The following is a 26,099-nucleotide window of genomic DNA, read 5'->3' as shown; positions in this document are numbered from 1 at the left end:
TTATTAGTGAAAAGTGGTTCCTTACCAGATCATGGGAATGCTGTTAGACAAATAATCTCCGTGTTAAAGCTACCTGAAGATGGTTCTAATGGGAAATAGTTCAGTTAATAGCTTTTTTTTAAAAAAAAAAAATTGGCCCTCTCTTTCAAAAAGACTCACTGAGGATTGTGCTTGGAAAAGAATCACTTTCAGTTGTAGGCATCTGCCAACTGAAATGCATGTTGGAAATGTGAACAACATGAAGGGACTTTTTATAATGTATTTGTGGACATGTACAAAAACTAAAACAACTATATCCACATAGATACTTTGAGGATTTTAAAGATTAATAACCAATTGAACCCAGAATTTTTCCTTTTAGGATTAGTGGATAAACATGGAAGATCATTTCAATATATGATCCCAGCAGTGAGATTACTATATGCACAGAGATTCAGCACTAGCCACTATGGAGGAATGGTTGATGAAGTTGATAGATTTTGCTGAAATTGATAAATTAACTTATTTGATTAGAGAAAAGACATCTGCATTTATAGTTAACCGGATGCCTCTTATAGACCTTTTGGGTAAAAATGGGGGGGAAATGAACGTATGGTTTTGATGTTTAGTCAATATAAATTATAGGAAGAAAAGGAGTACGACGTAACCTTACAGAAGTTACATATATATTTGTACTTATAACTGCTGTGAAGAATATTGGAAGGCACTTCTTTATACCTTTTTTCTTTTCTTTTCTTTTCTTCAACTTTTCTTTTCTTGCACATTTCTTGTTCTTTTTTCTTTCTTACATTCTGTTAATTTGTCTTAGCTTTTCTCTTCTTGTTGAAAAGTTTTAATAAAAACTACATTTTTAAAAAAGGAAGTCTGTCCTAATTGCAGGTAGTCCTCCTCGACTCGCGGCAGTTCATCTGGTGACCGTTCAAAGTTACAACAGCACTGAAAAAAGTGACTTATGACCATTTTTCACTTATGACCATTACAGCCTCCTCATGGTCATGTGATTTACATTCGGATGCTTGTCAACTGACTCACATTTATGACGGTTGCAGTATCCCGGAATCATATGATCCCTGTTTGCAACCTTCTGAGAAGCAAAGTCAATGGGGAAACCAGATTCCCTTAACAACGGTGTGACTAACTTAACAGCTGCAGTGATTCACTTAACAAACGTGGCAAAAAAAGTTGTAAAATAGGGCAAAACTCACTTCGCAAATGTCTTACTTAATAACATACATTTTGGGCTCAATTATGGTCATAAATTAAGGACTACCTATATAGTGTAGCTTGTCACAACACACAATATGAAGGGATTAAAGGTTGCTGACAGGTTGCTTCACTGAATATGAAAAATTTGACACAGCTATGACAGGGCGTGTCACTGTAGTAGTGTATTCTTCACTTCACCCCTTCAGGCTAGCCAACAGCTACGTTTGCCTAACTCCAATGTTAATTTTTCTTTTTCTTTTTTTTCAATTCGCAGAGACTGTTTTAACATATTCAGAAATAGAATTCTTCCAACTGCATTCTGTTCCAAGATAGACTGTACCTTATAATATTGGAACTGTGCGACACTAGCAGACAAAACTGACCATCTTGGACTGACCACCATTAAAACTGACCCCCATTAAAAGATGCTGAATGTATTAAAATTAGGCAACAAACCAATCGACCAATTTTTAGATTGCAACATCTCCAGCTGTGAAGCCATTTCCTACTAGGCTTTCTCAGAAAAGGAGACAGCTGAGAAGGTTCCTCAAAACATGTAATAGTGAGTAGTCATCTTTTTGCAGAATCATACTACATATATGCCTATAAATACTTTCTATAGATAAGGAATTGAAAAAAAAAAGTCAGAGGCGGTGGTTCACACTGCAGTAAGCAAATCAACATGTTGTTTTACTATTCGGAAAATGAAGCTATTGCACAACAGGCCAAAAAAATTAAAAATGACGCATGTAGGGCTTTTGGAAAACGCTAGATATACTTTAGGTGTGGTCCCATCATTTATGAGGAAGGACGAGGTAGGATACCAGCATCCACATTATACATCCTCAGGATAGCCATTTCATTCATCTTTTTGGTGCTAAGGACAATAGCATTGGGGCTGAAAATACATCATATAGAACCATGCTGATTAAGCACATTTTAACTATGGCCAGGCAATGATTATTATTATTCTGAGCCAAAACTCCAATGAACTTATTTTAATGGGGAAAAAAAATCTCATATTCTAATACCTGACTGTGCCTGGTGGCCCCGGGAACAAACAATACTTCCTTCCATGTAGGTGGAAGACCTATGTTAAGATATTACATTTCCTTTTTTGCCTAAACATCAATGATGGAAGAGTGTCCAATTTTATAAAAGTAATGTGCTTTACATCCTCAAAACTCTTAATTCCACAGTGGAAAGCCACTTGAAATATCAGTTTTAGATTTCATTATTGAAAGTCAACTTTAAACAATTTTTTCATGCCGTCCTTTTAGGATCTGGTGCATTTTAACTGTCAAGGTAAAAGTTATTAATGAAAGAAGTAGTTAAAAGTGGTCTTTCCTTCTAATAATGAATTTTTATTTATTACACTGTAAATGATCTCCACTATTTTAATGACAATAATTATAATTTTTAGTAATCTGAACATTTAATATATACTAATTTATACATCTATTTAATCTAATCTATAATCTATACCGAAAATCCTGCAAAGTATCAACTTCTTTGGATTGGGGAAAGGAAATTAATCACTTAGTTTTACTACTTCTACAAATCACACAAAGGCATTTATTTTTGCTTGGTGGGCTTCTGATCGTCTATGGACACCTCAAGTAATGAAATATCTTAAAATGTCCCATCTCTGTACTTCTGACCATTGAAACTGGACATACTCTTTATTGTTATATTTTAAAAATGATATTGATATATTTTATTGTATAGCTCTCAAAATAATGGCAAGAGAGCTCTCCTTTCTTCTAACAGGAAGATAGCCCAGTTAATATTGCCTCCTGGTGGTTCAGATTTCCTTCCACCTAATTAATCTGAAATTAGATCTTCCAAACAACAGGAATACTTGTGATCTTTAGCATTCCAGCTATACACAGAGGATTAGGGGCCGGCTTCAAAAATTGCAGCAATGGGTTCACTGCCCCATTGTTGGGTGGGCATGGCCATGATGGGCATGGCCTAGTTGGCCTCCTGTACCATGGGGGGGGGGTCACCCTCCCCAGGCTCCAGGTGCTTTCCTTGAGCCTCTGGGAGGGAGAAAACTGCTTCCCCCAGGCTACAGAGGTCCTCTGGAGGCCGGAAACAGGCTCGATTCTGGACTTCCGAAATTTCTGATAGGCCTATTTTTCGCCCTCCCCGAGCCTCTGTGTGGGCCCTGCACTTACCTGGCATGATGAGCAGGCCACGTGGAGACTCCTGAGAGGGGAGCAGAGGGGAGAGTGGGGTGGGTGTGGCCAGCCAGTGGTGGCATTTGAGGGTTAGCTCAACTGGGCAGAATCCTAGTTAGAAGATTAGCCAAACCTGTGCAAACCCCCAGCAGCCCATCCCTGCAGAGGGCTCTTTCTTATGTAATATTAACTGCAGCATAAATGAGACCCAAAGACCACGTCCAACATCCAGCGCAAAGCCGAGGCCACCTATAAAACTGTCTTTAGCTATCTCAGTTGGTTGTGTTTTATTGTTCCACTGACATAATTCTAGCCATGGGCACAATCTAGAACACTAGTATAGGAAATTCTGGGGGTTGAAATCCACGCATCTTAAAAGTCACCAAGGTTGAAAAACACTAATCTACAACACTTCATAGCTGATATGATCAGGAGTTTGATCTTTGGATCACTTGAGGCTATTGTAGGCATACATAGAAAGAAACACATACATCCCTGGTTACTGAGAGAATTGCTCTAAATGGCCATTTTTACTTGGTCTGCTGAATAAGTTGGATGCTTGGCTTCCTCAGGGGCATCTGCCTTTCTAGTGTTTTCTGAATGCTTACGTGGGATCCTTTTAACCAGAGATTTAACACTCTTTGAAAACAGCACTAGATTTATGTTAATGGAATGGAATGGAGTGGAGTGGAGTGGAGTACTATCAGGAAATTTCTCCTTAGTTCTAGGTTGTTTCCCTCCTTGATTAGTTTCCACCCATTGCTTCTTGTCCTACCCTCAAGTGCTTTGGAGAATAGTTTGACTTTGACCCCCTCTTCTTTGTGGAGCCCCTGAGATATTGTAACACTGCTATCATGTCACCCCTAGTCCTTCTTTTCATTAAATTAGACATACCCAATTTTCAAAAGCTGTACAGAAATTTGACATAAACAGAAAAATTAGCTGGGATTTGGCAGGTGTGCATTGCTGGTTCTGTCACCAATTTCAGATTTTTTTTTCTGTGACACAAGATTTTATGTGGCCATATTTTTTATTCTGTTTACAACCTGGATTGGATGAGGTCACTTTCCACATCTCTATGGCATTTTGCTATTATCCAAATTACTTCCAGGACATAAATGGTATAGGGTCGCCTGCTTGGGCAGGGGGTTGGACTAGATGACTTACAAGGTCCCTTCCAACTCTTTTATTCTAAGTCTAAGAAGTTCTAAGTCTAAGGTTTTGATGGCCACAATCACCTGCTGATCACAATCACTGTCATTCCCTTACAGAATTAATCAAACATTCTTTATCATTCATCCCTTACAATTTATCCTGAAATCTTCCTGTATGTCTGAGTGTGACCTCTAAGCCAAGTTATATGACATAGGTTGAATGCTCTTTCAGAAGAGCTTTAGACCAGGGGTCGGCAACCTTAAACACTCAAAGAGCCACAAAGGTCCTAGCCGAAATCCCCCAGTTCAATTCTGGAGCCGACCGGAAGTCCGGTTCCCCCACCACAGAGTCTCCTCCTAGTGTGGCATCCTTTTTCCTCTGCCGACTGGATGTCCGATTCCCCCACCATAGTCTCCTCCTAGCAAGGCATCCTTTTTCCTGTACCTGTCCTAACTGAAAATCCTATCAATTGTGGAGCCAACCGGAAATAGGGAGCTGCAGCAGAGGGATGAAAGAGCCACATGTGGCTCCAGAGCCATGGCTTGCTAACTCCTGATCTAGACTCATGTTCAGAAATAGCCCAAATGATAGGTTAGCAGAAAGCAAGTCTGAGTCTGTAGTTCATGAACCAGATTCGGATTAGCAGGTGGTTAAATGAGCTGTTCTTAAGTATACACCTATATTCTCCTATCCTTGCCCCACCACATAATAAGGACAGCAATTGGTGGTGGTTTCTCCTGCTAATAGGTGGTGGAAGAAAAATCAAACTAGCTTGTCATATACCATAAGGGCAGCGTCACTGTCTGTCCTGATGAGGTAGTATTGAAAAAAAATATCCTTCTGGGTTCAGTTCCAAGTGGGGAAAAAGACACTGGATTCATGGAAGTTGCTTGGAAAGAAGGTTTGTTGATGAACAGGATGACATGAGGTCCTGGGCAAACAGGGAAGAGATGCTGAGAGTGCCTGGGTTTTATGCCCTCTCTGGGCTTTTGAATTTGAGTTTGTATTCTGATTGGTTGTCAGACTCCCATAGGGCCGTGCAGGAATAACTTTGTAGGTTGTGTAGGTTTGAGTCCCAAGCTTGGTTGAGCCTTGCTGGGTGATGTAATCTTCCTAGGTGCCGTGTGGTGAGTTCTGTTACTAGATGGTTAGAGGGCTAATCCCAAGTTTGTTGGATCTTGGGTGAGGGCATTTGCCTATGAATAGATTTAGCTGTCGTCTTACCCCTTAAGTGTGGACATCTACTGTGGGTTATTGAGGAGGGTGGGGTCTATTAAGAGTGAGTCTGCTTCCTGCCTAAAAAACATGTTTCTCCATTTCTTGTCCAGGGAAATATAATATTTTGCTTTTTTAATATTTCCTAGAATGTTTCTTTTTCTAGGAGAGGCGTGGGTGCTGACTTCCTACAGTAGAATGGGGCTTGGCAGTGCAATTTTCCATCTCCTGAAGACCAGAAGAAACCTCTTTAACTCATCTGTATGACTGGGCCCACACAGACACAGTGGTATAAATGTGATTTCCCCCCCCCCCCCACTGTGTCTTATATGGACATGAAATTGAAAAGATCAAACCTCACACAGTTCCTTAGAACCAGCTAGTGTTACTCTGAATTACTTCCCAAGAATCACATTGCAATCTTTAGGGAGATCTAGTTCAATCATGTGTCACTGTCATTTTAAATACTCTGGGCCTCCAGATCCAGTATTATTTATATTCTGATTGCATTCATTGGTATCATTGCAACACGGGCACAACAAACATAACTTCTACATATGACTAAGTCTCCAGATCCATCTTCTGGTTCCTTCTTTTACTAACAATTAGTAATGGCAAATGGAGGTAAATGTCAAATATTTTTAGATTGTCTCCCACACCAAAGGTCTAATGTTGCAAGCCAAAAGAACAGGCTAGTGCAATTGTATGGCCTAAGCTATCATGGAATAGAGACCTATTCATCAAATCAAATCAGACTTTTTGTAGTCTTATACGTTCATCTCAATCATCTTCCATTACAGGATGCAAGTTGGCTAACCTAGCAGTTGTCCGTTTGCATATCTACTGGGGTTCCCAAACCTTTTGGTTGATGCACACATTTAGACTTTTGAAAGTAAGTTGTCTGGACAGAAGTGGCTATTGCAAATTGCAAAATGGCTACAACAGAAGGCAGAAAGTCCTGCTTGATCCCAAAGGGTCTGCCATAGTGAAGAAATCCAGCCTCCACTTATCCTCTTTTATTGTTTTTTTTCTACCTAGGCCAGCTTCCAAGGAAAATTCTGGGACTGCAGCCACCTTACCACAGTGAGTTTCTAAGACTATTTATAAAGCTGATGCTGAAAGCCATTCTTAGAAATAGAAACGGGTAAAACTGGAGAAAGGTGTTTTGTTTTGGTGTGTGTAAGTTTTTAATCATTTTTCAAAAAGTGTGTGTGTGTATAGGTAGGTGCAGATCTGTCTGTCTGTCTGTCTATCGTCTGTCTGTCCGTCCGTCCATCCATCCATCCATCCATCCATCCATCCATCCATCCATCTATCTATCCAGTTGGTAGACGGTGCTTTTAATGGACACCAGGATTTGGTGTCAAGGATATTCCACTGGGGATCTCAGGATTTGATCAAATCTTCTGAACTTTAGCAAACTTTTTGTATCATATGCTGTCAGGGTTTTATGAACCAGAGGTGGGTTGCTGCTGGTTTGGCCCAGATCGGGCAAACAGGTAGTAATGGCGGCGGGAGGCTCCACCCACCTCCCCGGACGCTTCTGCACATGCGCAGAAGCGGTGCGAACACATACGAACATGCACGGGTCCCCAAGCAAACCAGTAGTAAAAATAATAGAAACCCACAACTGCCCTAAACTATATTGGATATGCCAAAATGGGCACACCGAAGTGTCCCTACATCTAAACAAATCCTTTGAAATGCTGTGGGTGCTATTCTTTTCTTCCTAGGCCAAGAAGGAGACCCCTCTGCTGTATATCTCCTCCTGGATACACAGGCGGCAGTACTTCCTCCCATGAGAAGGTTAAAGGGGGCAGCCTGTGTTTGTCTTTGCATGAGGTGTAACCGTGTGCCTGTGACACCAGCAGGATTTATGAGACCCCATTAAAGCTATGAAGATCGTACTCCCTGACAGAGAAAAACAGTTGGTTAGGAAGCCCTGGGGCTCCTCCTGGGGCATACCTGGTTCCTAGCTTCTGCTTCCAACTTTTCCAGGCCTTTCAGGGCCATTTCTCAAGTGAGTTTTGAACAGGGTGATTAATGCTTCTCTGCTAAGAGCAGAAGGCTGTGTTTCCTTGGCAGGAGCATTCCCCAGTTGAACTGTTGCAAAGATTGAGCTTCCTTCCTCTGACTAGGAATGAAGATATCATAGCCTCGGTTCTCTCCCTTACTGCCCTGCTCCCACAAAGGATGCTACAGACTGGGGGGAGACCGGAAATGATGCTCTGAGGGAAGATGAAATGAGGTATTATAAGCTCACATGGCACTTTATAATACTCCACATGTGACTTGGAATATCTAGGCATCAGAAAATCTCCATGTACTCTAAGGTCAAAAAATGACAATAATAATAAATAAGAATTTGTTTCCTTTTCATCCTAACCGAGCTGCCTGAGGTGACTACCTCCATCTGCCTAATGATAGAACTGACTCTGATTTTCTGGCAGAAAATCTTTTTCTTTTTTTTTCTTTTTTAAAATAGTTTTTATTAAACATTTTCAAGTTTAAAAAAGAACAAGAAAAAAAAATACAAAAACAAATACAAAACAGATAAAAACACAACATAACAAAATAATACACTTTTCCAGCTTCCCATATCAGCATGTATATTCTGCTTTGGTAGTTTACTATTCAATTATTGCCTTCTTGTAGTTTTCAACAATTCTAATGGCAATGTAATAATTATATTATAATATAACAGTCTAGTGCATATAATCAAATTTTACCAGGCTTTTTCTGTTTACGAAAATATTCAGAAATTGCTTTGGGTCTGAAACAGGCACACAAGATTATTACCTGAACTTTGTTCAATTCAGGAAAAATAAGCGTTGTACGGCCACTTGTTAAGTTTGGCACATTTACAGTCACAGAATTGGCCCCTCTTTAATCTGTATCAGTCAGGCTGCAACTAGAATACTGTGTCCAGTTCTGGGCATTGCTTTTTAAAAGGATTCTGACTAGTGGTTAGATTCAAATTTTTTTACTACTGGTTCTGTGGGCGTGGCTTTGTGGGTGTGGCTTTATGGGCATGGCAGGGGAAGGATACTGCAAAATCCCCATTCTCTCCCCACCCCACTAACCTGTTTTCCAACTCCATTCTCCTGTTCAGGGTAACAGAAGAAGATCAGCTGAGAGGCTGGGAGGTAACAAGGGCAGCCTATTTGCCAGTTCTCCGAACTACTCAAAATTTCTGTTACCGGTTCTCCAGAACCTGTCAGAACTAGCTGAATACCACCTCTGATACTGACAAAATGGAGTCTGAACAGGAAAGGGAAGAGACCAGTGGTGGGTTACAACTGGTACGCCCTGGTACGGGCGTACCGGTGCCTGCCGGAAGCACCAGGTACTGTTCCGGTACGGTGCTCTGGAGGGTCCACCCGCCCGCCCATGCTCCTTACTGGTATTTGAGCTGTTCGAGGCTTCCGCACATGCACACAGAGCATGTGGTGCCTGCGCAATGCTCCGTCGAGAAGCTGAAGCATTGCGGAGGCATCATGGAACATCGCAGGTGGTAAGCACACATGTGCATGCTGCGCGTGTGTGCATGCATGCTGCACACGTTCATGTGGTGGATGCCCAACCCCGTTGCACCGTACCGGTTGCACCGGGATCCGGAACCCACTACTGTAAGAGACGTTAAGATATAAAGGCCTTGGAAGGAAGAGCATATGAGGAAGAGGTGAATATATGGAGAGGAAAATGGGAGAAAATTGTCTTCAAGTATCTGAAAAGCATCTAATGGAAAATTTGGAGCAAAATAATTCAGAGTTGTTCCAGAGCACAGAACAGTTTAAATTGGGAGGAAGTAGATTTTACTTGGAGATCAGGAAACAATAAGTAAGGTCTGTTTGACAGTGCGACACAATGCCTTGGGAAGTGTTCATTTAGTTATTTGTTAGAATCCTGCCTTTATTATTGTTGCAAATAACTCAAGGTGGTGAACATATCCAACACGTCTCCTCCTCCTATTGTCCCCACAACAAGTGAGTTGGGCTGAGAAAGAGAGTGATATGTTGGACTCCCAGTTGCTGGAAGTACTTAAACAGAGATTGAAGGCCAAGGACCTAAATAACACTTAACAGTACTTAAACAGAAGTTGAATGCCAAGGATGCTTTAGTAGTGGTTTTCTTCATTGGGTAGAGGGTTGAACTAAATGGTCTCTAATGTTACTTCCAATTTTCTCATTCTATGAGTCTGTACTACACTCTCCAAATAACTTCTTAAGAAGGCTGCATTTTCACAATTTGCCAACCAGTTGCAGCTAGACACTCTTCTGTTGTTGTAAAAATAGAACAGCTCAGCCAATAATGCCAACAATAAGTTGCTTAGTACCACCATTATTACAAAATAGCATAGCGTTCAGATTTTCAGCCTACATTAAGAGCAGCTGGCAAATTCTATGGAAATGTATGAGGTCATTTAAAAATAGCACATAAACTCTCTTTTATTACCAACCATACCTGGGACTAATTGTATTTGCACAACATGCTTACTCATAATTTACTCATGCTTACTCGTAGCTAATTCGATCATGGGTTATTCAATTTTCCCAACTTCTTACGCTTGCATCAAACACTGAATCATAACCTACTTTCATGGGCAAGCAAGCACAAGCTAGCCCCGTAATTTGCTAACAGACAAATGATACAAGCTAACTAAAAGAAGATTGGCCGCTTTGTGCTTAAGCTGTCATCTAAATACAATCTCCATTTTTATTTTCGGGGTAAGGTTTATCATATTTATCTTAAAAAGATAAAGGCTTCCCTTGCACAAATGTGTTAGTCGTTCCAGACTCTAAGGGGCGGTGCTCATCTCCATTTCAAAACCGAAGAGCCAGCGCTGTCCGAAGATGTCTCCATGGTCATGTGGCTGGCATGACTAAATGCCAAAGACGCACAGAAAGCTGTTATTTTCCCACCAAAGGTGGTCCCTATTTTTCTATTTGCATTTTTACATGCTTTCGAACTGCTAGGTTGGCAAAACTGCCGAACTGCTGACCTTTCTGATCGACAAGCTCAGCATCTTAACCACTGAGCCACTGCGTCCCTATATATTTAATCTTATATTGAGATAATTGGGTCTACCTTGCTATTAGGTTTATACTGACTGACAGCAATTCTCCAGGTGATCTTGGTCATCGCTACTTTCCTAGTTAGACTATCTTGGTTTCTTTGATTCAAATTTGCAGCACAATTCTAACCATACTTGCTTAGAAACAAATACACTGAGCGTCTTTTTAGAAGAGTGGTTTTGTTGTGGGACACACAGCTGATATTAAACAAAAATCAAAAATCCTTTTGTGAGTCTACTAAAAATCATCCAGGAATCTGTTAGTAGGGCCTGACCCATTTCTCTGCCCAACTTTGTGTTACGACAAGATCTCTAAAATAACCAATATTTACCCTCAACGGTGAATAATGTCAGAGTTCCAAGTAACACCCCCAACGAAAGAAGACTCCGAGGCTTGAGGTTCCTCAAAGTTCCATTTTATTAGAGATGTCATATTGGCACATCTGGGAAAACCCGGATCTGAAAGCTTCCAGGTTTTCCCTACCCAAACAAAAGTTCAAGTCCCAGCCCAGCACCCACACGTCCATCACATGGCCCAATTAGGCGCCGTCCCAACTGGAGATGCCTCCCAGTCACACCACTCCAAGTGCAGAGTAAGATGTTCTTGACTCTCTGAGAAAGGAATGTTATTTTGACTATATCTATCCCTCTCCATACAATCCCCCCTCCCAATTTCCCACAGCATTAAATGTGGCAGGTCTGAAGGTCCAATGCAAAAGATGACTTCCAAGCCTGAGAAATGGAATATCTATTATTGATAATTTTGTGATTGTTGTGGTTGTTATTCATAGTACCAACAATTAAGGTAGCATTTATTAAATTATTTTCATATAATAAATGTTTGGGGGTGATGAACAATCTGAAATTTCATGAAGGGATTGATAAACTGTGCCCAGGAGAAAAGAGATTCTTTAAGATGCTTTATAGGTAGAATTTAAAAATGCCTCTTGCAATAAGTGTTTTTCTTTCCAACCAATTCAGTAAATCTCTCATCAATTGGAACATCATATGAAAAGCATGATCTATTTCACATAAAATCATATAAAGACAGTTATATATATCCCTGCCATGGAACATTGATTTGGCATAAGCAGGGAGATGTTAGTTCTTAAATCTTTGTAATTTTTTCTTGTGACTGATAGACTTCTCAAACAATCATGCCCTAATTCATGTTTCCAAACAAACATTTTAAGTGGAAGTTATGTTTATTTTTTGCTTCTTTTTATTTCAGTAGGAACATTCTTCACAGCAGTCAGCAAAAGGAAGTTGTAAATTCATTTGTAGCACAAATAGAGGATGGGAGGAAACAGAAAGGGAAGTATTTCTCCATTGTTACCCATGTCATCTGATGAATCTATGCTTTCTAAAGGATCCAAAACAGTCTCCTTAATCTGGAATATGCAGAATGCCAGGGCTGCATGCCAAATGATTTCTGAGAAATGTAGTCCTAGCACTGATGATATTACCTAGCTTGGTAATGAAATGTCTGCAAGAAAACCATCAGCCTCAGAGAGCACCAAGGACCTTACAGTTCAACCCTGAGCTACATATATTCTCTTCTATCGGATGTCGTCCTATCAGATCTTCAAAACACAAGACTGGAAAAAGCTAATTAATATCTCAGTTCCATTCTCTGGTTTGGAGAATGCAGTGAAGAGACCTGAATTCCAATACAGGTAGTCCTCAACTTACAACCATTCGTTTAGAAACTGTTTGAAGTCACAAGGGTACTGAAAAAAGTGGCCCCGGCACTTGAGGCTGTTGTAGCTTCCCCATGATCGTGTGATGAAAATTTGGGCACTTGATAACCAGCAGGTATTTACAACTGTTGCAGCATTCTGGGGTCAAATGATCCCATTTGTGACTTTCCCAGCCAGCTTTGACAAACCAAAGCTTGTCGATCAGAAAGATCAGCAGTTTCGCAGTTTGAATCCCTAGTGCCGCGGAACGGAGTGAACTCCCGTTACTTGTCCTAGCTTCTGTCAACCTAGCAGTTCAAAAGGACATTAAAAAATGCAAGTCTGACAGGGAGCCATTGAGAGGGGCCATTCTTCCCCCTACTCCCATGCCCATCATTCGTGCCCTCTCGTTTCCCCCTCCTATGCACTCTTCTTTCCTGTTCTGTCTACGATCCTGGCACATTGCCCCAAATCCATCAGGTGCTTCCCCATTGGGCCACTGGAGAGCAAACGTCACAGCTAGCTTTCCAAAGGAAGCTATGAAGGAACTGACATCACAAACAATTGCCGCTCTAGGACACCACACTTGCTCTCCTTAATGGCCCAGGTTCTCCCTTCTCCCTCCCAGGACATCACAAACAGTTGCTGCTTTAGGACACTGCACTTGCTCTCCTTAACAGGCCAGGAGATCCAGAGTTATGCTGGAACACACACATACAGACACACATGCATGCGCACACACACCAGGGGTGTATTACCCCCCTCCTCCCAGTATTTGTTTCCAGAGGGTAAATCATCTGTGTACCAAGTTTGGTTGAAATTGCTCGAAGTGCTCCACATTTATGCTGGAACATATATACATACATACAGCCATTTTTATATAGAGAGAGGAAGGGAAAAGATAGGGAAAAAAAGGAAAAAGATTCTATTTTCCTGGGATGTATAAAGCAATAACGGACCATTTCTCCAGAAGCTTCTTGCCTAACATTGAACAAATCAAGTTTCCATAACTTCCTCATATCTAAAGCTTCAGGTTTTAAAGAGACCAAAATAGGAGTGTTGTGTCTTCTACAAAACAATTTGGTAACTCTTATGTACTTCAAAGAAGCATGCTACATTCTCTGGAAAATTATCTATTCTAGGCTACTGTACTTAAAAACTGCAGTAAAATCTGTGTATGTTTTATATTATCTGATTGATTCTCCTTAGTGTCTTTTCCCTACACTTAATGAAGTTTCTTAATTTAAAAGCAAGCTAGATCTTGAATACGGTGCAGGTTTCTGATAAAGATTTTGCTGTTATCTACAAATGTCAACAAAAATAGTGGCAATTCAAAAAAAACAAGCTGAACTAAATGATTGTGTGACTGACTAGCAAACAATTAATCAGTGGAACAGCTTGCCTCCAGAAGTTGTGAATGCCCCAACACTAGACGTCTTTAAGAAGATGTTGGATAGCTATTTGTCTGAAACGGTATAGGGTTTCCTGCCTAGGCAGGGGGTTGGACTAGAAGACCTCCAAGGTCCCTTCCAACTCTACTATTGTATTGTATTGTATTGTATTGTATTGTATTGTATTGTATTGTATTGTATTGTATTGTATTATAGTTAACATCTCTCAAATTAAAAACCTGTAGACCTTCAAGTCTCCCTAGTCAGGAACTTAGGTTGAATCAGAGGGCATAATGAAAAAAAAATAACAATAAAACATTGCAAGTAGGCAGCTGGATGATTTTTCACAGTCAGTATCTACAAAGATCTGCACATCAAAGTCATATTTTCTCTTTTGCTTTGACAAAAATGGTCACACATACATACACGCGCAAAAAATGCATTCTGCTCAGATGACCAGTACTGAAGCAACATCGTTATAGGCATCTCTATATGCAGTAAGCCTGCTGAAAATTATTTTTCACACATAAGGAAACAAACATTGACACTTAAGGCTTTTACTTTTACCCAGCCCTAGCTTTCAGCTTTGAAACGTGATTCCACATGATCCCAACATTAGGAATAGGCAGTAGGGAGTAGGCTATAATATTTCTTTAGTTGATTTTTTTAAACACCATGTTGAGCCTATTTTACTAGTTTTCCTTTATGTCCGTGTTGTGGCCCGCCAGTGGCCAGCGGAGCTGGCAGCAGATTCAGACAGTGAGGAGGTTGGGGAGGAACATGGGCCAGTCCTAGAGTTGGGGGAAGGCTCTGATGAGTGCTCTGTGGCAGAGATGCAGCCAGGGCCATCTGACAGTTATCAGCTGCCTTCTGAGTCAGACATCAGTGAGGCAGATGAACAGCTGGAGCCTATTCCCAGTGTGCTCATGCACAGAGTTACCAGATGAAGGGAACAGCTAAGGAACAAGGGTCGACTTGGGAATAAGGCCACAAGTAGATGGTGAATGGCCCTTCCCATAGGGAATAAAACAGGAGCGAAAGGGGAGGGGTGTTTGCAGGAGACAATTACTTCATTCCTGCATTCTTGCCAAGTATTGTGGGGTCTGAAAGATACCAGCCTGGACACTCTCCAAGCTTGAGAAAGGTCAGTAATTGTGAACTATCTTGAAAGACTGAGAGAGGAAAGACTTTGCAGGAGAGGAATTCACTGTAAATTAAATAAAAGGGGTTTATCGGGACGAGGACTCACCTTTGTGCTGCTGGGGAAGCCTAGGTCAGAACAGTTCCATCTCAAAATGGTAGAAAATGGGAACCTAAGGGCACAGATAAACCTCCAAGTGGCCTCAACAACTCTGAGAAACAAGGCTGACAATCACATGACTGCAAAGAAAATAAATCCTTCCATTCTCCACCATGCAATCAGACTGAGGAAGCTTCTTGGATGAGAAGTTCTAGCAGAACAAGAAAATCCAGTTGTCTTTTGAAAAAGCACCTTTGGGACAACCATGATCTGGATGACTGAGAATCTCCATAGACAGATAGAAAACCAAATTTTGCCAGTCTCGGGGTGGGGGTGGGGAGGTTTTGTGAGTTGGGGAAAAGAGGCTTGAGGACACGTAAAACCAATTTCATTGTATTTATTTTGTACAATGACAATAAAGGCTGTACTATACTGTATTGCTGCTCGCCCATCCCTGCAATGCAATCTATGAGTGAGAAATGTATTAATATAAGTGAATAAGTAATATTGACAGAATGCTTCAAGAAAAGAGCTGTCCTGATATTATTGTACAGTTTTATGAAGGACCATGATTAATTACTGTTGTTAAAATTATTAACAAAACACATTGGGAACATTTTGTCCTTGTGTCCCAAATTGTGCATTTGAAATGCACATTTTAAAATGGGGAAAGTGTGCAAAATACTATGGAACAAAAAGCAGAAGGGCGAGTCTGTTGCATATCTTTCTCTTGTTTCCTGGAATGTATGAAATCTGGTTCAAAGGAGATGCTCATCTCTCGGACTTCCTTTTTCATTTGGCAGAACATCGTCCCTAGCATCAGGCTACCATACTTGCCAATTCAGAAGAGAGAGAGCCAAAGTATAATTAGTTATTTTTATTTTAGCCACTAGCTGCTAACCTGGAACAAATCCCCCTTACTAGAGTGAGCCCCCTTGTTTTTTATAAGAACCAATCTCCCTTGCCAGAGGGAGTACTGTGAAGCTGTTACCATGGCAATGCCACTGTGCTGTACAGTGGAAGCCATTTTAAGGCACAACAGGCTGTATCTTAATAGAATTTGAATCCAAAATGCACACTACACTGTCAAAAGCACTATGATTTGACACTATAGATATAATTCATTCCTTTTCATTTCAGCAGCCCAGGCATTCTAGAATTATGCTGGAACACACCCATACCCACACCCACCCACATGCACCGAGGGGTGTTAGGGGTATCTTACCTCACAGTATTTTTTTCCAGAAATTAAGTCATCTGTGTACCAAGTTTGGTTGAAATAGCTCGAGGCATTCCAGAGTTATGCTGGAATACACACAGACACACACACACACACACACACATACACAGGCACGAACACATCCACAGAGAAAGAGAGAGAGAGAGAGAGAGGATATATGAATCTAGCAAATTCTGGGTTGATCCAACAATAACTCTTAAGCAATCCATGGACATGTGAACCTGGCCAGTGACAGTTCTTCTCAAGGCCCGTTGAAGCCAACTCTGGAGTGAGTGTGAGGTGGGGGGGGGGGGGAGACTGGTCTGGGGCCAAAATGTTTCTTCCAGTGACTGAAATGTTAAATCTTGAGGATTCTCTGTAGACCATATTAAGCTTGCAAGCTGATGCCATCACCATATCATACTAATACACTTACTGAAGAGAGGTGCCCTCTGTACAATGTGATCTATATGTCATTGTATATATACTGTATTTACCGTAACCTGTATATTGTAACATTGTAAACATAACCTGTTTAAGGAAAACAATGAAGTGTTTCCTATAACTTTTCCCCAAATCAAGTAGTTTTCGGAAAAGGACTTCCATAAAACATAAGATCTGTTTATGGAGACTTCTACTAAGCCAGTAGAGGCTTTATACCAGCAGCTTTCAAACTGGAATCAAGAATCCTATAGGAGCTATCAAGCCCTATGCAACTGGCTGTCCTCAAGGTCAGCAAGCTAAGCTATTGATGGAGAATCAACAGCTTGGCTTGCTGTCCTTAAGGACAGTTTGTGAACTACCGTAGTTGCATAAGGCTTGATATCTCCTATAGGATTCTTAATGACAATACTACCACTTGTAACCTATGTATTGCCTTGATGACAATACTATCACTTGATGGCAATACTACTGCTTGTAACCTATGTATTGACTTGATGACAATACTACCGCTTGATGACAATACTATCGCTTGTAACCTATATACATACACATATACATGTACATACATGTACATATATAATTTTATTAAAGATTTTTCAAAGGAAGCTAAAACTAATATAAAGTAATATAAAATAAGAAAAAAGAAAAAAAATCAAAGTGCAGGAAAGAAAAGGTAAAAGAAAAATAGAAAAGAAAGAAAAAAGATACGAAGAGGTAGTTTCTGATCTTCTTTACAGCAGTTATAAGTACAATTATAAATTTATATCCTTATTCTATGGTTATAACTCTCTTCTTTCTATAATCTATCGTGTCAAATCATCAAAACCATAAATCAACATTTCACTTTTTCTATTTCACAGAAAAAGTCTACAATTTTTTATTCATTCACCAAGCATGACAAAATGTCATTTATGTTGATCCCATTCCCAACATAAATTTGTAGTGTCTTTATTCATTCTAGACAATTTATCAGTATATTATTTTATAAAAATTCTCTTTAAAGCTATAATAGTATAAATTTCAATTGCATATTTTCCCATTGTTCCATCTGTATATTATAACCATTTTAGCCCATTTTATCTAGTAATTACTTGTTCATCATTTGTAGACAATTCTATTTCAAACTCATTCTTACAATGTTCAAACTCATACATTCATTTATCTACTTTAAATATTTTTAATAATTGCAAACCATCGATAATAATATCCCTCTACTACCAGTTTTTCCTCTTGGTTTTATTTTATATTCTCCTTAATAAAATTCTATTATCTCATGATAACTTAGCCTTTTATGTTTGCCTATTATTTTTTGTCTGCAACATGTTTCTTGTGCTCGGATCCATGGAGGTGTTTTCAGGCACAACTTGTGTTCGTGTCATCTAAAAATGATTTCAGTTTAACATGAATCAGGAACAGCATAGATATTTGATTAAAACACTACCCTCACCCCTCATTCCACCTTAGGAACTTCTACTGCCACTTCCATCTGAAATGTATCCAAAAATAACAGCAATTTGGTGGAGTCCTATCCAAGCAACCTAGATTATAAAAATAAAAATAAAAGGGAAAATGTTTCAGTCAGCCTAGAAATTCTCTTGGGCCAGGCAGTACCTTTCCCAGTGCCTCAATATAAACAGAATAACAGACTTGGAAGGGACTTTGTAGGTCATCAAGTCCAACCCCACGCCCAGCACAGGACCCTACACCAGTGATGGCTGACCTTTTTCTAAAGGTGTGGCAAAACTGTGTGCATGCATGCTATCGCACATGCGTGTGTGCCCACCTACCTGCACAAGTGACTCCCACCTGCACATGCATGAGCAACCCCCCCCCCACCGTGCATGTACAAGCGACCCCACATGAGGGGAGGAGTTTCACCCACCCCAGGCTGTATAGTCTTTCCTGAAGCCTGGGGAGGGTGAAAACGTCCCAACGGCCCAACTGGAAGTTTGGGAACAAACTTCCGGTTGGCACGTTGGGCCTGTTTTTCACTGTCCCCAGGTTTCAGAAGCTTTCCTGAAGCCTGGGGAGGGTGAAAACAGTCTTCCGCGGGTCTTCAGAAGACTGAAAATCAGCTGGCCATTGTGCACATGCGCGCCGGAGGTGAGGGCTGCCAAGGGCTGCTATGCCAGCAAATATGACTCTGCGTGCCACCTGTGGCACACGTGCCAAAGGTTCGCCATCACGGCCCTACACTATTTCTGACAAATGGCAGTCCAATCTCTTCTTGAAAGCTTCCGGTGATGAAGCTGCCACAACCTTTGAAGTCAAGCTGTTCTATTGGTTGATGGTTCTCACTGTCAGAAAATTTCTCCTTATTTCTAGGTTGAATTTCACCTTAATCAGTTTCCATCTATTATTCATTCAGGTGCTTTGGAAAATAGGTTGATTTCCTCCTCTGATCATCACTGTATTAACAAATCCTTTTTCAATATTGTATATATATATTTAAAAAAATATTATCTAAGATGCTTGATGAATCAATAGATTCATCAGATTCCTTTAAAAAATTGTTCTGCAATTGCTTAGACTATTTCTCATACATATTTGCACCATCAAGGGCTTCTTCAGGAGAGATACAGATGGTGAAAGTGTTCCCTGAAGGTAATTTTTTTAAAAAAAATCTGAAGATCACTCAATCCTCCCATCCTAGTACTGTAAAAATTACAACATCATAAGAAGGCTTAAGAGATTCAAATCTGGTGTAAGGCAGAATTTCTAAACTAGGTGCCCTGCAGCAATTCTGGTCTTACGGTATGAAGAATGGGAACTGTAGCACAGACACACCTATATATATATCAAATGAGGAAAGTTAGCCAAACGGCATAAGATTGTTCAGAATACTTCAGATGAGATTTGAACTAGAGATTTTCTACAATTTGGAGTTGCTCTGTCTAGCATAATTCAACATAAAAGGTAAAGGTTCCCTTCGCACATATGTGCTATTCATTCCTGACTCTAGGGGGCGGTGCTCATCTCTGCTTCAAAGCCAAAGAGCCAGCGCTGTCCGAAGACATCTCCATGGTCATGTGGCCAGCATGACTAAATGCCAAAGGCACACAGAATGTTACCTTCCCACCAAAGTGGTCCCTATTTTTCTACTTGCATTTTTATGTGCTTTTGCACTGCTAGGTTCATCAATATGCAATCCCAATATTTTTGTGCAGTAGTAAATTCCACAAAGTTCAATGCTATTTCAATACATAGACATGGGGCTGAAATCTTAATGGGATTAGAACCAAATACTTTTACTTTCAATCAGAAGCCTAGCCTGAGTAGATTTCTTCGTGCTGAAGATACAATAGCAATAGCACTTATACCGCTTCACAGTGCTTTATAGCCCTCTCTAAATGGTTTACAGAGTCAGCATATTGCCCCCAACAATCTGGGTCTTCATTTTACTCACCTTACAAAGATGGAAGGATGAGTCAACCTTGAGTCTGGTGGAATTTGATCTGCCAAATTGCAGGCAGCCAGCAGTCAACAGAAGTAGCCTGCAGTACTGCACTCTAACCACTGTGCCACCGTGGCTCAAATTTAATTTAAAAAGCCCTATTGTCATTAGATAATTCAGCTGTATTGCAGTCATTACCATCACCCACAGGGGGATTTCCAGACCCCCAACAAGGCTTTGATTTTATGCTACTCCATTCTAGTTGTCAATTACAGGTCAGAAATTTTCAAAATGTTGCCAGTAGCCCAGACTAAATGCTAAAAAGGGTGGGTGTCCTTTTCATCCTTCACAGGATAAATTCTAAAGTCTGCCAGTGTTCAGAAGATGGATCTCTAATCAATTGGCACCATTATTCTACCTCCCACAAGGAGGCAGCAAACATTGCCCAGAGGGCAGCTCAGGACAGAGAAATCCACAGCATCTGTTTGGCTGTGTTGTCTTTTGCAATGGGCCTTGGAGGGCTTCACAAATACTTGTGATGTTGAAACCTGACCACAGTTTCCCCTTTGGCCAAGTGGGTGTTGCCCAGAGACCACAGAACCTGCCATTAGGGGGGAAAATAACTCCTTCCTTGCTTCATTGGGAAAAAGACGAGACCAGAAGTGAAGCTGCTTACAGCCTGTCTTGGTTGGGGGATCTCTTCCTGATCTCAGCTCAGAATGGAGGCTTCAGGGGATAGGTGTAGAAATTAAAGGAAAATATCTTCTCTGTTTGCTACTGGAAAAGTTTTTAAACTTCAGATGACATAATATTTTGCATATCTTTGAGGCTTGGCAGAAAAGTCAATTGCCCCGCAGAATTTCAATTTGGATGGAAGAACAATCTTGAGCTCACTTTGGGATTCCTTGCTTGCTAAAAGAAAAATTGAGCCAGGATGGTTTACCCTTCTGTTTCTCTCATCATTGCTGCTTAATCATGCAATAGGAATATCCCAGAAGAAGACACTGCAGCACATAAACTGGAAACTACCCCAAATTCCCCGTTTGGAATCTCAGCCATGAACTCACTAAACTAGGTTGTCTTAAACAAGCCTTTGTTTAATAATGAATAATGGCTAATGAATAATAATGATTGATCATTTTGAATGAATATTATTCCTCAGCCTCGAGATGAAAGTAGAGAAAGTGTAAATGGTGAACCCATTATTTAAATCTACGGGTGGTTAACCATGATTGCAGCTAAGGTTTAAAGGCCATGCTTTGTATATATACTATTCCCAGAATCAATTTTACTTATTTTCAGCCAAAAGAAAACTCACGAAAGGAATAATGTGAAAACCTGCCATGTCCGAAATTCCAGCAAGCTACTGCCTTAGGCACGTAGACCAGGGGTGGGAAATATGGTTCTCCAGATGTTGATAAACTATTGTTCCCAAAAGTCCCATTCAACCTGATCATTGGTGAAAGATGTTTGGGAGCTGAAATACAGCAACATTTGAAACTTCCACTCATAGTCTTTCTAAAGATATTGGATGGATTCACATATTGCCCTAAGCCATGATTGGTTAACCATGGTTAACTGATTAAGACATGATTGGCTGGATTCATACATGATTCATATCAGAGACAAAAACAGGTGACCAGTAGGCTGTTAAAATCAGGATGACCCCTATTGGCCATTCTAAACTGATGTTCCATTCTTTGGTCCCTGGTCAACCTCATCTGCTGCCATCTAATTTATAAAGGCCTGGAAACAGTGGTTCTGTAATAGTGATCTATTACGATTTGCACAATACCATAGCACTAGACTGCTCAGCCAGCAGTGCTGTAAGACGTAGCACACGAGATTCATGGGGGGGTGGGAAATGTTGAGATCAAATTCCATTATTCTTAATGAAATCTAGAAAGAGATGAGAGGAGGAGAGGGGAGGGAAAGGGAGGGGAGGGGAGGAGAGAAGAGAGGAGAGGAGAAGAAAGGAAAATAAAAGAAAGGAAAGGAAAAAAAGGAACCTCTTTGGGAGCCATTCTTTCCTTTTTATGTTCTACTAGCTGATAAGCCAGCATTGCCCAGGTATTTATAGATGTCGAAGCATTTGTCTGACAGGGAACCATTGAGAGGGGCTATTCTTTCCCCTACTCCCATGTCCATCATCCTTGCCCTCTCCCTTTTCCCTCCCATGCACTCCTCTTTTCCACCCTGTCTACGATCCTGGCACTTTGCCCCGAAGCGTTTGTCTGACAGGGAGCCATTGAGAGGGGCCTTTCTCCCCACTACTCCCATGCGCTCCTCTTTCCCGCCCTGTCTACAATCCTGGCACTTTGCCCCAAATCCATCAGGCGCTTCCCCATTGGTCCATTGGAGGGCGAATGTCACGGCTGGCTTTCCCGAGGAAGCTGTGAAGGAACTGACATCACAAACAATTGCCGCTCTAGGACACCACACTCGCTCTCCTTAACGGCCCCGGCTTTCACTTCTCCCTCCCATGACATCACAAACAATTGCTGCTCTAGGATACCGCACTCGATCTCCTTAATGGCCCAGGCATTCCAGAGTTATGCTGGAACACACACAAACAGACACACACACACACCCCAGGGGTGTCTTCCCCCCCTCCAATATTTGTTTCCACTGGGTAAGTCCTCTGTGTACCAAGGTTGACATTATATTATGGGGTATAATATGGTACGGGAGGAACCTTATGGAGGATGGGTAGGGAGATACAAATCCTGTAATTGATGGATACTTTTCCTGCTGACAGGTGATATAGAGGGGAGGGTAATCAGCCAATTACTTTGATTATCTCATATTTGCACATGCAAAATGAGGACAGGGTCACTCAGCAGTGAACCAACACAGAGGCACCTGAGTCCACGTAGAAATCATCAGTGAGGGCAGCAAATAGCAATATCTAAGTAGTCAGAGCAGCAAGGCAAAAGCCTCAGCTCTTTTGGCAAGCTACAAAAAAGAGGTGATGAGGCTTCCATCGCATTGCTGGGACAACCCTCTTGCTTGCTTTGACCCCCAAGAATGGTCCTGACAGCAACTTTCTCTCAGTGGCTACCATTCTGCTCTTAAATTCTGAAATAGTTGGGAATGGCATGTGTTAGCTCATTGTGCAATAGCATTAGACTCCTTGGTGCTTTTACTCTATCTATATGGCTTTTCTTAGGTAAGCCTAAGGCCGAAAGGCAGTGGAAGGATGGGGACCACCCTTGCTCTCTCTTGCCTCCCAAACAGAGCATGGAGGAAACATTATTTTCCCTGGCTCACATTGGTTTAGGATGCTGTGTAATATTTCCCAGAACTCATCCCTAGTTTTTCCATCACCATCATTTACTGGAGTTTAACCTGAGGCAATCACTAACTTATGGGTTCTTGTTTACATACACCTTCACGCAACTTTGAAGACATCAAGTCATACTTTCCAACAGTTTAGCCCTGTCATAATTATATCTTTACTTCTCTGTGTGTATTCATCAGCTCTTCTCTACCTTCATTCAGTTCTATTACATTCTTCCCCTTTCTCCTAGTTTCAAAGATACGTACGAGCCTACTTTTTCAATTTTCTTTAATTAATTCATGCTCTTTGCCATTTATTCATCTTGCATTCCAAGCCACAATCCTCCATGCGGCATGATCATTGCTTTAGAGCCAATAGATATTGTGTGCTGCATTCTATCATAGATCTGGCTAAGCATAATGCTTGTTAGTATTATTAAGAAGATGTATTTGAGGTTATTAGCTTTAGTTGTAATTGTGCCACACACAGCATTCCATGCTAATGTCAAGGCCAGTTTTATCCCAAGCACACTCTTTGTGGGCTATGCAAGAAGGCTAGGACCTTTAGTAATTACTACCAAACTAACCTACAGTTGCCCACATCCCATCAACTGGGAGGAGTATACAGTGTACCCAGAGATGGGTTGCAAATCCCGGGGCTACCGTTTTGTTCGTGCTTGTGCACGTACTCGTGTGCGCGTGTGAAGTTTTTGCACATGCACAGATGCGTCCGGGCAAGCGGGCAGAGCCTCCTGCCACCGCCACTACCGGTTCTCCCAATCTGGGATGAACCGGGAGCAACCCACGTCTGAGTATACTAACCTAGACTCTAGAGTAGGGATGAACAATTAATTTCCCTAAGGGACCACATGAGAAACTGGAATTATTATGGAGGGCTGCCACCACTGCCCAGTCATCTCGCCATTCCTCTGTCTCCCTACTGTCCCCCACTCCCGACCTCAATGTTTTGCCCCCCTGAATGCGGACATCCTCCCCCCCACACACACACACACCAATGCCATCACCTCTATGGGCCAGACAAAGACAGCCTAAACAAGGCCAGAAGGAGTCCACGGGCTGTAAAATCCCCAGGTCTGCTCTAGAGGTATTCAATTTATCAGCAGCGCATATGAAATGTTCTGCTTTTTAAAGCAAGTCGGTTTCTATGGGCTCAGAGAGAGGTAGACCTCCCTTCACAGATTATTCCAACTTTTCTCTGCCAGGCATTTTCCCCCATCCCAAACCTCTGGTTAGACAGAGCAGTTGGGGTTTAGGTTAAGGAAGAAAAGAGAAGAGTGGGGTTTTTTTGTGACAGCAAATATAGCTGCCTGATGGGTCCACAACTCTGTGTGTCTTCCAGGGCTAACAGGGTTACCTGAAGATCCCAAGGGACGCTGCCACCCGCAGAAGCTTCATCTATTTGTATTTGGCAGTCAGGGTCATCAGAGGGCCCTGACATAATCAACATTTGATATATGGCAGGAAGGGCTTCATTTCGTGGATCTGGCCCGAGGCCTTGGACTCCCCCTTTGCAGGGGAGTGGGGAAGCATTAGGAAGAGGGGATGATGATAAGAGAAAGATATATTAGCTCAGCTGCCCAAAGCGTATAATCTACCCATTAAGGCTAGGGGGGCATTATTGACTTGAGTCATTTGTAGGAGAAAGGTGTTTTTCTCTGTGAATTTGTGGGTGAAAAGGAAGATGGCTTTTCAGAATGTATTTTCTCTGGTCGTTTGGAAAAGTAGCAGTGGAAGAGTAGCATTTCAGCCATCAGAGCTAAGGTGGAAAGGATATTCGGCAAGGGCAAAGGCCTAACAAACTAACTAACTTACATTATGTTACAAGAGAAATTATTTTTTATATATTAAGACTTTTCCGTCCTGGTGTCCCCCAAATGCATTGTTAACTTGTTGAATTTTCAGGCTGCAGGATTTTCATACTGAAGCACACATGCATCTATTTAAAAAAATTTTTTTACAACACTACTACCTCAAAAGAATTGTTCAGAAATCATTCCTGTGAGATGATCTCAGGTGGAACTGAGGGCAATTTAGACATTTCTGCAAATGCCTTCTTTCCATTTTCAATCAGCATTTCAACTTTGAATGCAGTCAGAAGATCTGTCTGCTATCTTCAGTCCTGCCATCTTTGGAACGTTGAAAACGCGCTGATACCACAACTGATATCACAAATTAACAAAACCTTCCTCAAATCAAATTCAGCTCCTGGTGACTGCACTGAAATATCCATGTTACTTTCTTGATAATGATACTGCTTTCTTTCAACAGAAGCTTCTAGGCAATATATTTCAATTAGTGCCTCATTCAAACTACTGTCTGTCCTGGAGCAAAAAACCCTCACCACCTTCTTTTTCCATTCCACAGGGGGGAAATGAAATTGCTAGCTATGTTTATTCCATTTCCATCCTTTTTTCTTCTTCTTTTGTGCAATTCTCTCCAATTCTCAGAGATTGCCTGGGCAAGTCCCTGCAGTTTTCTTGGCAAGGTTTTTCAGAAGTGGTTTGCCCTTGCTATCTTTCTAGGGCTGAGAGAAAATGACTGGCCCAAGGTCACTCATTGACCTAAGGCAGGATTAGAACTCACAGCCTCCCCATTTCTA

This window comes from Natrix helvetica (genome assembly GCF_964273705.1).
Source record: "Natrix helvetica genome assembly, chromosome: 1".
Taxonomy (NCBI): domain Eukaryota; kingdom Metazoa; phylum Chordata; class Lepidosauria; order Squamata; family Natricidae; genus Natrix; species Natrix helvetica.
Note: the sequence above shows the minus strand (reverse complement) of the source record.